Here is an 11,478-nt window from a genome sequence, read left to right as displayed (position 1 = left end):
TGTCATTTCCACAGTAACTAGATGAAACCGCCTAGCATGTGTAGGAGTTGATTGAGCCATGTATGTGTTTCCTACCCTGCTATGCCTGCTATGCTTAGAGTTGTGTCAGGTCTGGTTCATCTGGGTGATGGGCTAGAGTGATATGATTATGTCGGTAATGTGAGGGATGTGTTGAACATGATTTGGTAAAGGTATCGATGAGAGGCCATGTAGGAGTACATGGTGGGTTGTTTCATTGAGGCCGTCCCTAAGAACTGAGATCTGTATGTGTGATTTAAGAATCAGCTACTACCATACATTGGGCTCGAAACCAATGGACCCTCTCGGCTTCTTAATCACCCTAGTACTCTGTCCAGGAGTTGCAACTAGTTTCTGGTGTTTGTAGGTTATGTGTTGGCGGCCATGCGTAGCGCTGACCCTAGGGGTGGGCTATGATGCGGTAGATACACCGTGGCATGGTGTACCGAGTCACCTGATTGGTGTCTCGGGAACCCTTTTCACATCGTTCGGGGCCGTATGTGGAAACCTGGGCCGGACTCCATGTGGATGGAACCTGGATAGGCGATAAACCTGGACTAGAGACTTGAGTGTTTAGGTAGGCCGTGGCCGACACCCTCGTTGGGATTCCGCTTGAAGGTTGCCGAGTACATGTCGTGTAAACGACGGTAAGTGGTGAGAGCGTGTATGAAGAAGTACACCCCTGCAGGGTTAACATCATCTATTCGAATAGTCGCGTCCGCGGTAAAGGACTACTTGGTTGCCTATATAGTTTATAGACAAGTTAATGGTTACTACTAAAAGACTCAAGATAAGTGTGAGTACCGAGGATGGCCCTCTCGTAGGATGACGAGGGAGGATCCCCGGTGGAGTACTGTGTTGGTGATTAGTTGGACTCGTGTGCAAAAACTATTTTACTAGTGGTGTCTCGTAGGATAGCTTAGCCAAGAGTCAAAGCTGGCTTGCTGCAATAACTCCACCACCTTCTTCAGAATGAGCATGTATAGTAGGTTCTGCTGTAAGACTTGCCGAGTACCTTTGTACTCACGTTTGCTTTAATTACTGTTTTCAGATGACAACACCGCCCCCTCCGATGGGTTTTATGTAGACCTCGATGTCGATGAGTAACTTGCCACCCAGGTGGTGATCCTGGCCATGGAGGGCCCTATGTAGATAGACAGGCTTCGACAAGCCTTCTTTCTTTCTAGTGTCTGTACTCAGACTATTTGCTTTCGCATGTGCTTGTATGCTTGTATGACTTGAGTGTCGGGTCATGTGACCCCTATCTGTATGAACATGTTATGTATGGCTCTTTGGAGCCTTTAAATAAAGTACTTGAGTTGTAGAGTTTTGTTGTGATGCCATGTTGTATTTGCACATATCGAGCATATTGTGTGTATGATTGAAATGCTTGGTATGTGTGGGTTTCGACAATCTAGTTGTTTATCCTTGGCAGCCTCTCTTATGGGGAAATGTAGTTTAGTGCTCCTTGAGCCATAGTAGTCTGCTACAGCCCGGTTCGCTAGAGTCCTGCTAGCCCAACACTACTGCTCAGGACACTTGACTGGCCGGCATGTGTTTCTCTTCGTTCGTATGTCTGTCCCTTCGGGGAAATGTCACGCAGTGACATCCGGAATCCTGCCTAGCCTGCTACAGCCCGGGTTATCCAGAGTCCTGTTAGCCCAGTGCTACAGCCCGGATTCACACGCTGTTGACCGACATGCTCGATGTGATTCATGTATGCCTGTCTCCATAGGTCTGTGCCGCTTTGGGTTCACGACTAGCCATGTCGGCCCGGGTTCTCTGTCATAGGGATGCTAGCGACACTATCATATACGTGAGCCAAAAGGCGCAAACGGTCCCAGGCCATGGTAAGGCGACACCCGTGGGAATACCGTGCGTGAGGCCGCAAAGTGATATGAGGTGTTACCGGCTAGATCGATGTGACTTGGAACCGGGGTCCTGACAATCTGCCTCTGAATCCTCCTCTAAAGAGCTATCTGCAACCAACAAGATATCTGCTTCAGCAGGTAGCATTGTCTGCTCTGAAGACCTTGTTTTCACTCCAGATTTCTCCATCACCAATTCAAATGGCTGATGCACAGGAAGAGCAGTTGAATATACAAACGTTGTCGACAAAAGCAATGAGACATACAAAAAAAGTACGGCATGATATAATTCACATATATGACGCTTGCCTAAACAGCATGGGATTGCATAATTCACATACATAGTGCCTTGCAACAAGATAACATTGCATAATTCACATATATAATGTCTTGCAACAAGATGGCATTGCATAATTCACATATATGGTAATTAGACACTAAACAGGTGGCATTCACACAAAGCATGTCTAAACTAAGCAAATGACATAGCAATGCAAGATACCATACGCACGATATGAGCAACATAACCCTGCCAAGTTAGGGCATGCACCTCGGGGGGGGGGAATATGACTGGTCATTTGTCTCTGAATCCTCCTTTGAGGAGCTATCGGTAACCAGCAAGACATGCCCTTCGTCAGATAGCATTGTCTGCTCTGAAGACCTTGTTTACACTCTAGATTTTTCCATGACCGTGCCGAACGGCTGATGCACAGGAAGAGTAATTGAATGTACTAAAATTGTTGACAAATTTAACACGTAATAAAAAAATGATGGCATGATATGATTCACATATAAGATGACTGGCTAACCACGGTGGCATTGCAAAACTCACATATATGATGCCTGGTTAGACAAGATGGCATTGCATGATTCACATATACGATAAAGAGACTAACCATATGGCACTGCCACAAAGCATGTCTAAACTAAGCAGATGACATCTTTAATGTATACAGTAAGCAATGCAAGGCACCATATGCATGATATTACCAACATCAGCATGCCAAGTTAGAGCGAAGACCCCATGGGGTAAATAGGAGTGGTCTTCTCCTTCTGAATCCCCCTCAGAACAGTTATCTTCCTCTTGATTATGATCCGGAATGGGTGGAGGGGGGCTGCCTTTGCGCCCACCATGGAAAAACATCTGCATGAAATTTTATTGACACGCAAGGCTCGTCTCTTTTTCTCTACATGATCAGTTCCATTGTGTACAATAACTGGCATGCATAGGAATAAAACATAGTGAGATTATGTAAGGAGTGCATGCACAAATCCAGAGTGATGGTAGCAAACTGTGGATAGACCCAAAACCAATGATAGCAGGTAGATAATAGCTTTAGTTAAAAAATACAGATAATGGCTCCTTTAATGTTTGTTTGCACCCAACATGAAACTCATAGTAGACACCGGAGATTAACCAGATAGTAGACATATAGTACTGACTGCTGCCCCAATATGTACCCCACAACCATTTAAAAACTCAAGTTTCAGCATTAGTTTGGACCTGAATCGGAGTCTAATAGGTGAACACGACGATAATGTAGCATGTCATCATATGAAGCGACGCATAACGTAAGCAGACACAGAAGAGTGCGACCTCTCTTGCGGACCCACGTAGTCCTCAAGGTCATCTGCTCAGTTGATGATGGTAATGCAGTTGCCGTGGCTGCCGGCGGTGGGGAAGAAGATCTGAGGCAGAGAAAGTCGGTCTGGAGAGCGAATCCCTGCTGTGGTGAACCCTTCCGTCATGGGAGCAGCTGAGCTGGGGTGGAACACAGCGCCGCAAGAGCAGGACAAACCACACAAGTTTTTCTTTGACACATATCTGTAACAAAAGTAATTGAGTAAGGGCTTGTTTGAATTTGAGGATGCTAACAATGCAGGGATAGGAAATAGACAGGAATAGGATAGGAATGCACATGCAAAATAGAGAATTTAAAAACACAGGATTTCTGCCAATCTGGGTGTTTGATTCACAACAATTGGAAGATCACAGGACGCAAAAAAGCATGGTGAGATTAAGTCAAACCAAAGAAAATGTACGGTTATAATGCTATTATGCTACTATCTCTTAGTCTTGTGCTTGATGAATAGGAATATGAAAAGGAGAAGTGGAAATTAGAATTCCTACGGTTTTTCTTTCAAGGAGACACTAAAGGAACAAATCCTACAATTTTCATTTGCTCCATTCCTTTGCACCAAATTCATGAAAAGTAGTACCATAGGAAACTTTCCAATTCTGACGTTTTTCATTCACTTTTCCTTTCAAGCACTGGCGATTCTAGTAGGTAGGCTTGAGCAAGGAAAATCCTACACTAAAAATGTTTTTGTGCTACTTCTATTACTTTGGACCCAGGCCACTGCTATACTAGCTCAACTCCCAGACCCATCAACAAATGCACAGCTCAAACGCACAGAGATAAATAATGATGGCGTTCAAGAGAGTCCATCATGGATAGCTAAGTTACCTGGTACCTCACTGCTTGTCATATAGTAGGATAAAATAATCGTATTTCTTGTTACTACGAGTGCTCAGTGGATAATATATATAACATGTAGAGTAAAAAAGAGATGCAACAAGCGTACAACCTCTTTGGTGAAGCCATGTCGATCTCAGCGTGATTGGCTTGGCCGGTGAGGATGCTCCGGCTGACTTGGCTGTCGGAGGAGGGGAAGAAGATCTTAGGCGTCTGGAGATGGAGCCCGAGGTACTACTCCGCTGTGATGGAGGGTTTCGTTGTTGGAGCAGCTCCGGTGAGTTGTACGATGCCGAGGCTGAAGCAGGACAAGAGAGACAACGAACAACGTTAATCTGAGTGGAATTCTAATAGCATCTCCAATACATGACGTAAAATACATAACCACAAAGTGCTAGATGTAAAATACATCAGCCGCTCATCTCTGAATTTAACTGTCGAACTGAATTTAACTGTCGAAACTGAACTTAACTGTCAAAACTGAACTTAACTGTCGAAACTGAACTTAACGGTCGAAACTGAATTTTGCTGTCGAAACTGAATTTTGCTGTCGAAACTGAACGCACTAGCAAGGTGAGGCTACACGTCGATCGACTGACTTTTTCATCTCTGGTCAGTCGATTTTGCAGCCGTTGGATACGAAATCAAGGGCCTACGGTTCATCTTCAACCTCCACCCCCTGAGCCGCCCGCCATCATCGGCCAAACAGCAGCCCCCCGCCGCCCGCGGCCGGTGGTGCGCCGCCCCGCCCGCCCCGAAAACACTCCCCACCGCTGGTCCGCCGCTGCCTCGGCCATCCCTCTATGCCCCCCGTGCCGAGATTTTTCTCCGACGATCCCCATGCCACCGCCCCGCCAACGCCCCGCCACCGTCGGCGACCACCGCCCCCATCCTGAACCCTAAGATAGATAGTGGGGTACCTCTCCAGCGAGCCCCCCTCCTAGCTGCGGCTGGTTCTTCCTTCACCCCGGCGAGCCCCCCCCCCCCAACCCCCTGAAAACCGACTGACCCAAAAGTCGATTCAGTCGACTGAAGTGTAACAAATCGGAGCAGCATCGCAAGCAAGAGCAAGAGCGAGAGCAGCAGCGCGAGCAAGAGCAATAGCAAGAGCAGACCAGGCAGGGGACTGAGAGCAAGAGCAGAGCAGCAGCGTGAGCGAGAGCTAAAGCAGCAGCAGCTCCTACTGATGTGGACGTCACCGCCGAGGGAGCGACGTCGTGGAGGAAGTGGCGGGCGAAGCAGCCGTGGATGGAGCCGCGCCGTCTCGTCTCGGGACCGAGCGCCGGCAGCACCGTGAGATCGAATCAAGAAGAAAATGCGGCGATTAGTGTACAACCTCTTTGGTGGCGCCGATTAGGCCGCAGCTTCATCCGAGGAAACGGTGATGATGATGCTCTTCTGGTGGTACAGGTGAATACGGCGGCGTGGGGATGGAGGTGGTGCGAAAGACGAGGGGAACGTCGGGGCAGCTCCTTGGAGGTAGAGGACGGGGTGGATGAACTGGCGGGACGATGAGATCGATGACGGATCCTCATCCAGTACAATGGATGAGGGACGTTGAGGTGTTGTTTTGGACGACGTCGTCGGGGAACAGGCTCCGGCTGGGTGGCGGACGGAGCAGGGTGTGGGGTTTCGTCGCGGGTTTTCGTGGCCGCGGTGTACGAATGGGTGGGCGGATGGGATGGCAGTGGGGAACCATGTCTTAGAGACGCGCTAGTCCGAAATGTGGGGTAAGTTACGAAAGTACCCCCACTGATTTGAGGCAGTTCTTTCGGTTCAGGGGTACCACGGGCATTTCACGTGTCAGGATTTCACAGGAGGTGAGAGTTTTCGCGCGCGTTGTAATTTCGGAATAGCAAGGCGCGGGTTGAGATGGAGGGAGTTGTCGGAGCACAACGAGACAAAGATATATCTTAAATATTTCGGGTTAACAAGGCGCGGGTTGAAGAGGCGGGGGTTTCGCAGCACGATAGACAGAGACGCCAGCTTGAATTTTCAGCGTAACAAGGCGCGGCTTGAAATTTCGGAAGAACAAGCTTAACATGTACCCAAAAAAGACAATTTGCACCTCAACACGCACAACACACACACAAACACCATTTAGACTAGAGTAAGGTACACGTGCATTGCACGCATGAGATTTGGCAACCAAATTATGAATAAATACCACATTATAGCATGCAAGCTTTGAGTCATATATGCATGATGTAGATGTTCGTTTCATTCTTATAGTTCATTTCATTCAAAATCATCTAGTTTTTATAAGAAAGCTAATCTATTTTAAGATTCATGGAATTGTGCATTGTAAGACATAAAGTAAAAAAACAAATAATGGAAAATCATGTAGAAAAACATTTGGGCAATCCTGATACGGAAGATTCTAGAACAAATAAGAAGTGCTTGTGTTTTGATGTTTGTGCATTTTGCTTAAGTTCAACCATGGAGTCTTCTAGATTATACATGTGGCGAAATCTGGTGGAATCTAGATGATATCCAACGGCCAGTGGTGCTCAAATTTGCCATCTTTGGACCATCGGATTCGCCTCATCCAACGAGCATCTTTCAAAGTTAAAGTTACCCGCACACAATATAAAAAAATATAAAAAATAATATATATATATATAGGGGTATAGATATAGATATGTGATGCGAAAGCCGCCCATCATCTCCAATAAGAATAGTGTGTCCATGCACGGATGCGACGTGGCCAAATGATGTCTGCCATCGGTATCTCAAATTCAAATCAGTCTGACCTTGTTCAATGTGCATACATTACAACATGCTCGTTTCCAAACCACACTGCGCAGATCTCCGTTATATTCATGCATGCATGGGTTTCAAACATCAGGATCTCTTATTCAAATATTTGAATTCAACTTTACATTGATTATGACCTCACCTATTCTTTTACACTCACACAGTAGTCTTCTATTTATAATTGTACCACTAACTTTCTCTCGTGCATGCATGCACCCACACTACCAGTCGGCATTATCCATCGCACGCATGCAATCTTTTTCTTCAGGTCGGTCTCCCATGAAGGAACACACCCACACACATCCCCCTCTCCATCATATCAGGCATTCTTTATCTCTCACGTGTGCATGCGCAATGATCAATGTTCCTCTATGTATGTGTGTATATAGCTAGGTCTTTCATAGTATTCCACACAAACCAATCAATCGATATATCCAGTGAGGTCTCACCCTCTTTCCCACGACCACATCGATCAATCTATACCTCTCTATATAGGATTAACATATATAGCTAATACACCCACATTAATTATATATCCAACGTCCCCCTCTCATCATCCATGCCTTTCGCTTCATCTCTCAGGCGCGTGCACAATGGCGAAGACATGGGCAGTAAGGGCCCTGCCCCCTCCCCCCTAACATCACTATATATCGAGGCTAATATGAATGTGATCATTAGACAATTGCTGCTAAAAATGGTTTAAGTTCATGAATTGACCCTCCTTGTAAAGGATTAGCAATGCTTGGCCCCGTAGCTCATTTATTTTTCATTGCTCCGCCACTGCGTGCAACAGCGCGCGTGTTCTCCCCCTCTCTCTAAATATCGATCTCACACTTGTGCATTCCTTCATAGTCTCCCTCCACTTGGCCCCTCGCACCATCTTCTAGCCCCCCCACCGGATTTTGCCACATGTACAATCTAGCAGACTCCATCGTTGAACTTAAGCATAATGCACAAACCTCAAAACAACAGTGGTTCTCTTTTGTTCTAGAATCTTCGGTATCATAACTGCCCAAACTTTTGTTCTAGTTGAATTGCCATTATTTGTTTTTACTTTATGATTTACAACGCACAATTCCATGAATCATAACATAGATTAAGGGCTTCTTTGATTCAAAGGATTCTCAAAGGAATTTTGGAGGATTCTAATCATTAGGAATTTTTCCTATCTTGGTTGTTTGATTCGTAGGATCGTAAACCATAGGAATTTTTCCATATGATTCATTTGCACTAGATTTCATAGGAAACATCCCATCCACTCAAACCTCTTTGAAAGAATTCTGCATTTTTTCTATGCACAATCAAACACTCATACAATCCTGTAGGATTCAAGACGACATTCCACTATAATCCCATGTTTTTCCTATTCCCGCGTTCTTAGCTTTTTTATAAAAACTAATTGATTTTGAATGAGATGAAATATAAGATTTAAACGAAGAGGTACATCGGGCATATATGACTCAGAGCTTACATGCTATAGTGTGGTATTTATTCATAATTTGGTTGCAAAATCTAATGCGTGCAATGCACGTGTACCTTACTAGTACTTCGAGTATGTGTAAAACACGTAAATTAGAATACCAATGGCACGCTACATAGTGTCTCTCTTACAGTTCATAAAGCCACGTGGCACATATGGAGGCGTTGTTGCGACCTCCTTGCGTGGATTGATCACAGTGACGTGCTGCTGGTTCCAGAAGAATGTACTCATCCTCCCTGAGCCATACTGGCGGTACATGCACGAAGCGAAGATGTGCACGCACGCCACGCACGCACTCATTCCCTCGCATGCACACACGGGTACACGGGCGGACGCAATTTTGTACCAAGATCCACCCCATGTGATAATTTGACGCGTGTAAAATCGTTCACTTCATTGATGGTCAATTAATACAGCGCATGCAAATTGAGTGGACGTGAGGGCGGAAGAAAGACATTATTACTCCACTGCGTGCATGCGAGTAGTTAAATTGTGGGTTGCTAGTAGTACTTCCATTGGTCTCCTTCGTATTGTGTGCCAATTTTTGACAGTAACATAATATTTACGCATTTGAGCAGTGTAGTACTTGAAATTTATGTTCCGCTAAACTCATCGGGAGCCGTTTCGGGCCTCGAAACCAAAACCACCAATTAATCTTTACCTTGTTCCCATCACATTCGAAAGCCTGCTCAGACCTACTAGTACGTACCAAACCTGAACGTGTTCCCACTATGCATGTATTAGTACTAGTGCTAGTACTTAGGTTATAAAAAGGGGAACTGAAAGTGCTAGTGATCGACTAGAGGGGGGAGCTGAATAGGCGATTTTTATGAAAGTATTGAAATCATGGAAGTTTTGAAGACAAACGATAGAAATAAACCTACTACCATGCAGCGGAAGGTTGACTACACTAAGCAAGCCATAGTCAAGTATTCAATGAAATGAAAGGACAGAGACTAATAGCAGTTAGGCAGTATAGATAAGAATGGAAGATAGTACGAAGCCAATCAGAACAAGTAGTCACACAGTGAAGACAAATAACTAGTGCAAACAGGCAACGACTTCACAAGGACCAATCAGCAAATAAAGAGATGGGGAGGATGGAACCAGTGGCTCGTTGAAGACAATGATTTGTTGAACCAGTTCCAATTGTTGTGACAACTGTATGTCTGGTTAGGGAGGCTGAGATTCAACTTAGAAGACCACGTCTTCACCTTATTCCCCTTGAGCTAAGGACACCCAGTCCTCGCCCAATCACTCTGGTAAGTCTTCAAGGTAGACTTCCAAACCTTCACAGACTTCGTTCACCGGCGATCCACAATGACTCTTGGATGCTCAGAATGCGACGCCTAACCGGTTGGAGGATACACAGTCCTCAAGTGTAATAAGTCTTCAAATCACGCAGACATGAAGACTTCAGTTATGCCTAACACTCTTTGGCTCTACGTGTTTAGGGCTTTGTCCTCGCAAGGAATTCTCTCTCAAAGGCTTCGAGGTGGGTTGCTCTCAAACGACAAAAGCCGTATACTAACTCTAAGTAGCCAACCGTTTATGGTTGCAGGGGATGGGCTATTTATAGCCACTAGGCAACCCGGCCTGATTTGTCCGAAATGACCCTGGGTCACTAAGGAACTGACATGTGTTCCAACGGTCAAATTTCAAACACACACGGCAACTTTACTTGGGCTGCAAGCAAAGCTGACTTATCCAGCTCTAGATAAGATTCGCTCTCATTGTCTTCGCTCGAAGACATAGGATTTTGGTTAAGCATCACTTCAGTCATTCTGACTGGTTCACTTGGACCCCCACTTAATAGTACGGTGGTTCCTATGACTCAACAAAGAAGAAAAAGAACGACGAAACAACTAAGTCTTCGCGCTCCATAGTCTTCACGCAATGTATTCTCTTGTCACAGTCTTTAATGTGAATGTCTTCACATACCACCTTTGACTTCAATGTCTTCATACATTTTTAGGGGTCATCTCTGGTAGGAAAAACTGAATCAATGAGGGACTTCTACCTGTGTTATCCTGCAATTCTCACAAACACATTAGTCCCTCAACCAGGTTTGTCGTCAATACTCCAAGACCAACTAGGGGTGGCACTAGATGCACTTACAATATCCCCCTTTTTGGTGATTGATGACAAACTGGTTGAAGTTTTCAACAGGGAATAAATTATGTGAAATTGTAAAGGATAGGGTATTGTCTTCATAAGTGGCAAAGGCTCCCCCTGAAGATGTGCATATGAGTAATTTGCTTTTGGAATGCAAATGCACATGGTAGGTTGTACTTGTGGAGATCCTCTTCAACTTATGATGACAATTCAACATGCATGATTTGATATAACGAAGATAATGACATGCATAATGAAAAATGGACGTCTGCAAAATGACCTAAGTGCGGAATTTATCATCGCACATGCGGAATTTATCATCGTATCACAGAATAGCAAATAAGTAGCAGACGACCATCGAGTTTAAGTGTTACAACTCAAAGAACCAAATGTATCAAAAAGCGAGAGTTGTAAACACTTGGAAAAAGTAGCAAAAAGTAAAGTGAACACCCATATGGACTCGCTTGAAGACTATCAACTCAAATGCTTCTCCCCCTTTTGTCAGTAAGGAGCAAAAAAGGTTTGAAGACATAGAGCGCCTACTCGTTTCCATGAGGTGTAGGCGAGGCAGCAGGGTCGTCATTGAGGTCCGGTGGTGTAGAAGAACTCGGTGCAGTGTCGACAAGCGCTGAAGTTGGAGGAGGTGAAGTGGCATCATCTTGGTCATCGATGACTCTGGCATTCACTGTCGCAGCTGAGGACGAATAGTCAGAGTCTTCAAGTGAGGGAGTCCGACACAAGTGAGCATTCCTTGGAGGAGTTG

The sequence above is a fragment of the Triticum urartu genome, chromosome 6A, assembly GCF_056163025.1.
Source record: "Triticum urartu cultivar PI428250 chromosome 6A, HENAU_Tu73, whole genome shotgun sequence".
In the NCBI taxonomy this organism is placed as follows: domain Eukaryota; kingdom Viridiplantae; phylum Streptophyta; class Magnoliopsida; order Poales; family Poaceae; genus Triticum; species Triticum urartu.
Note: the sequence above shows the minus strand (reverse complement) of the source record.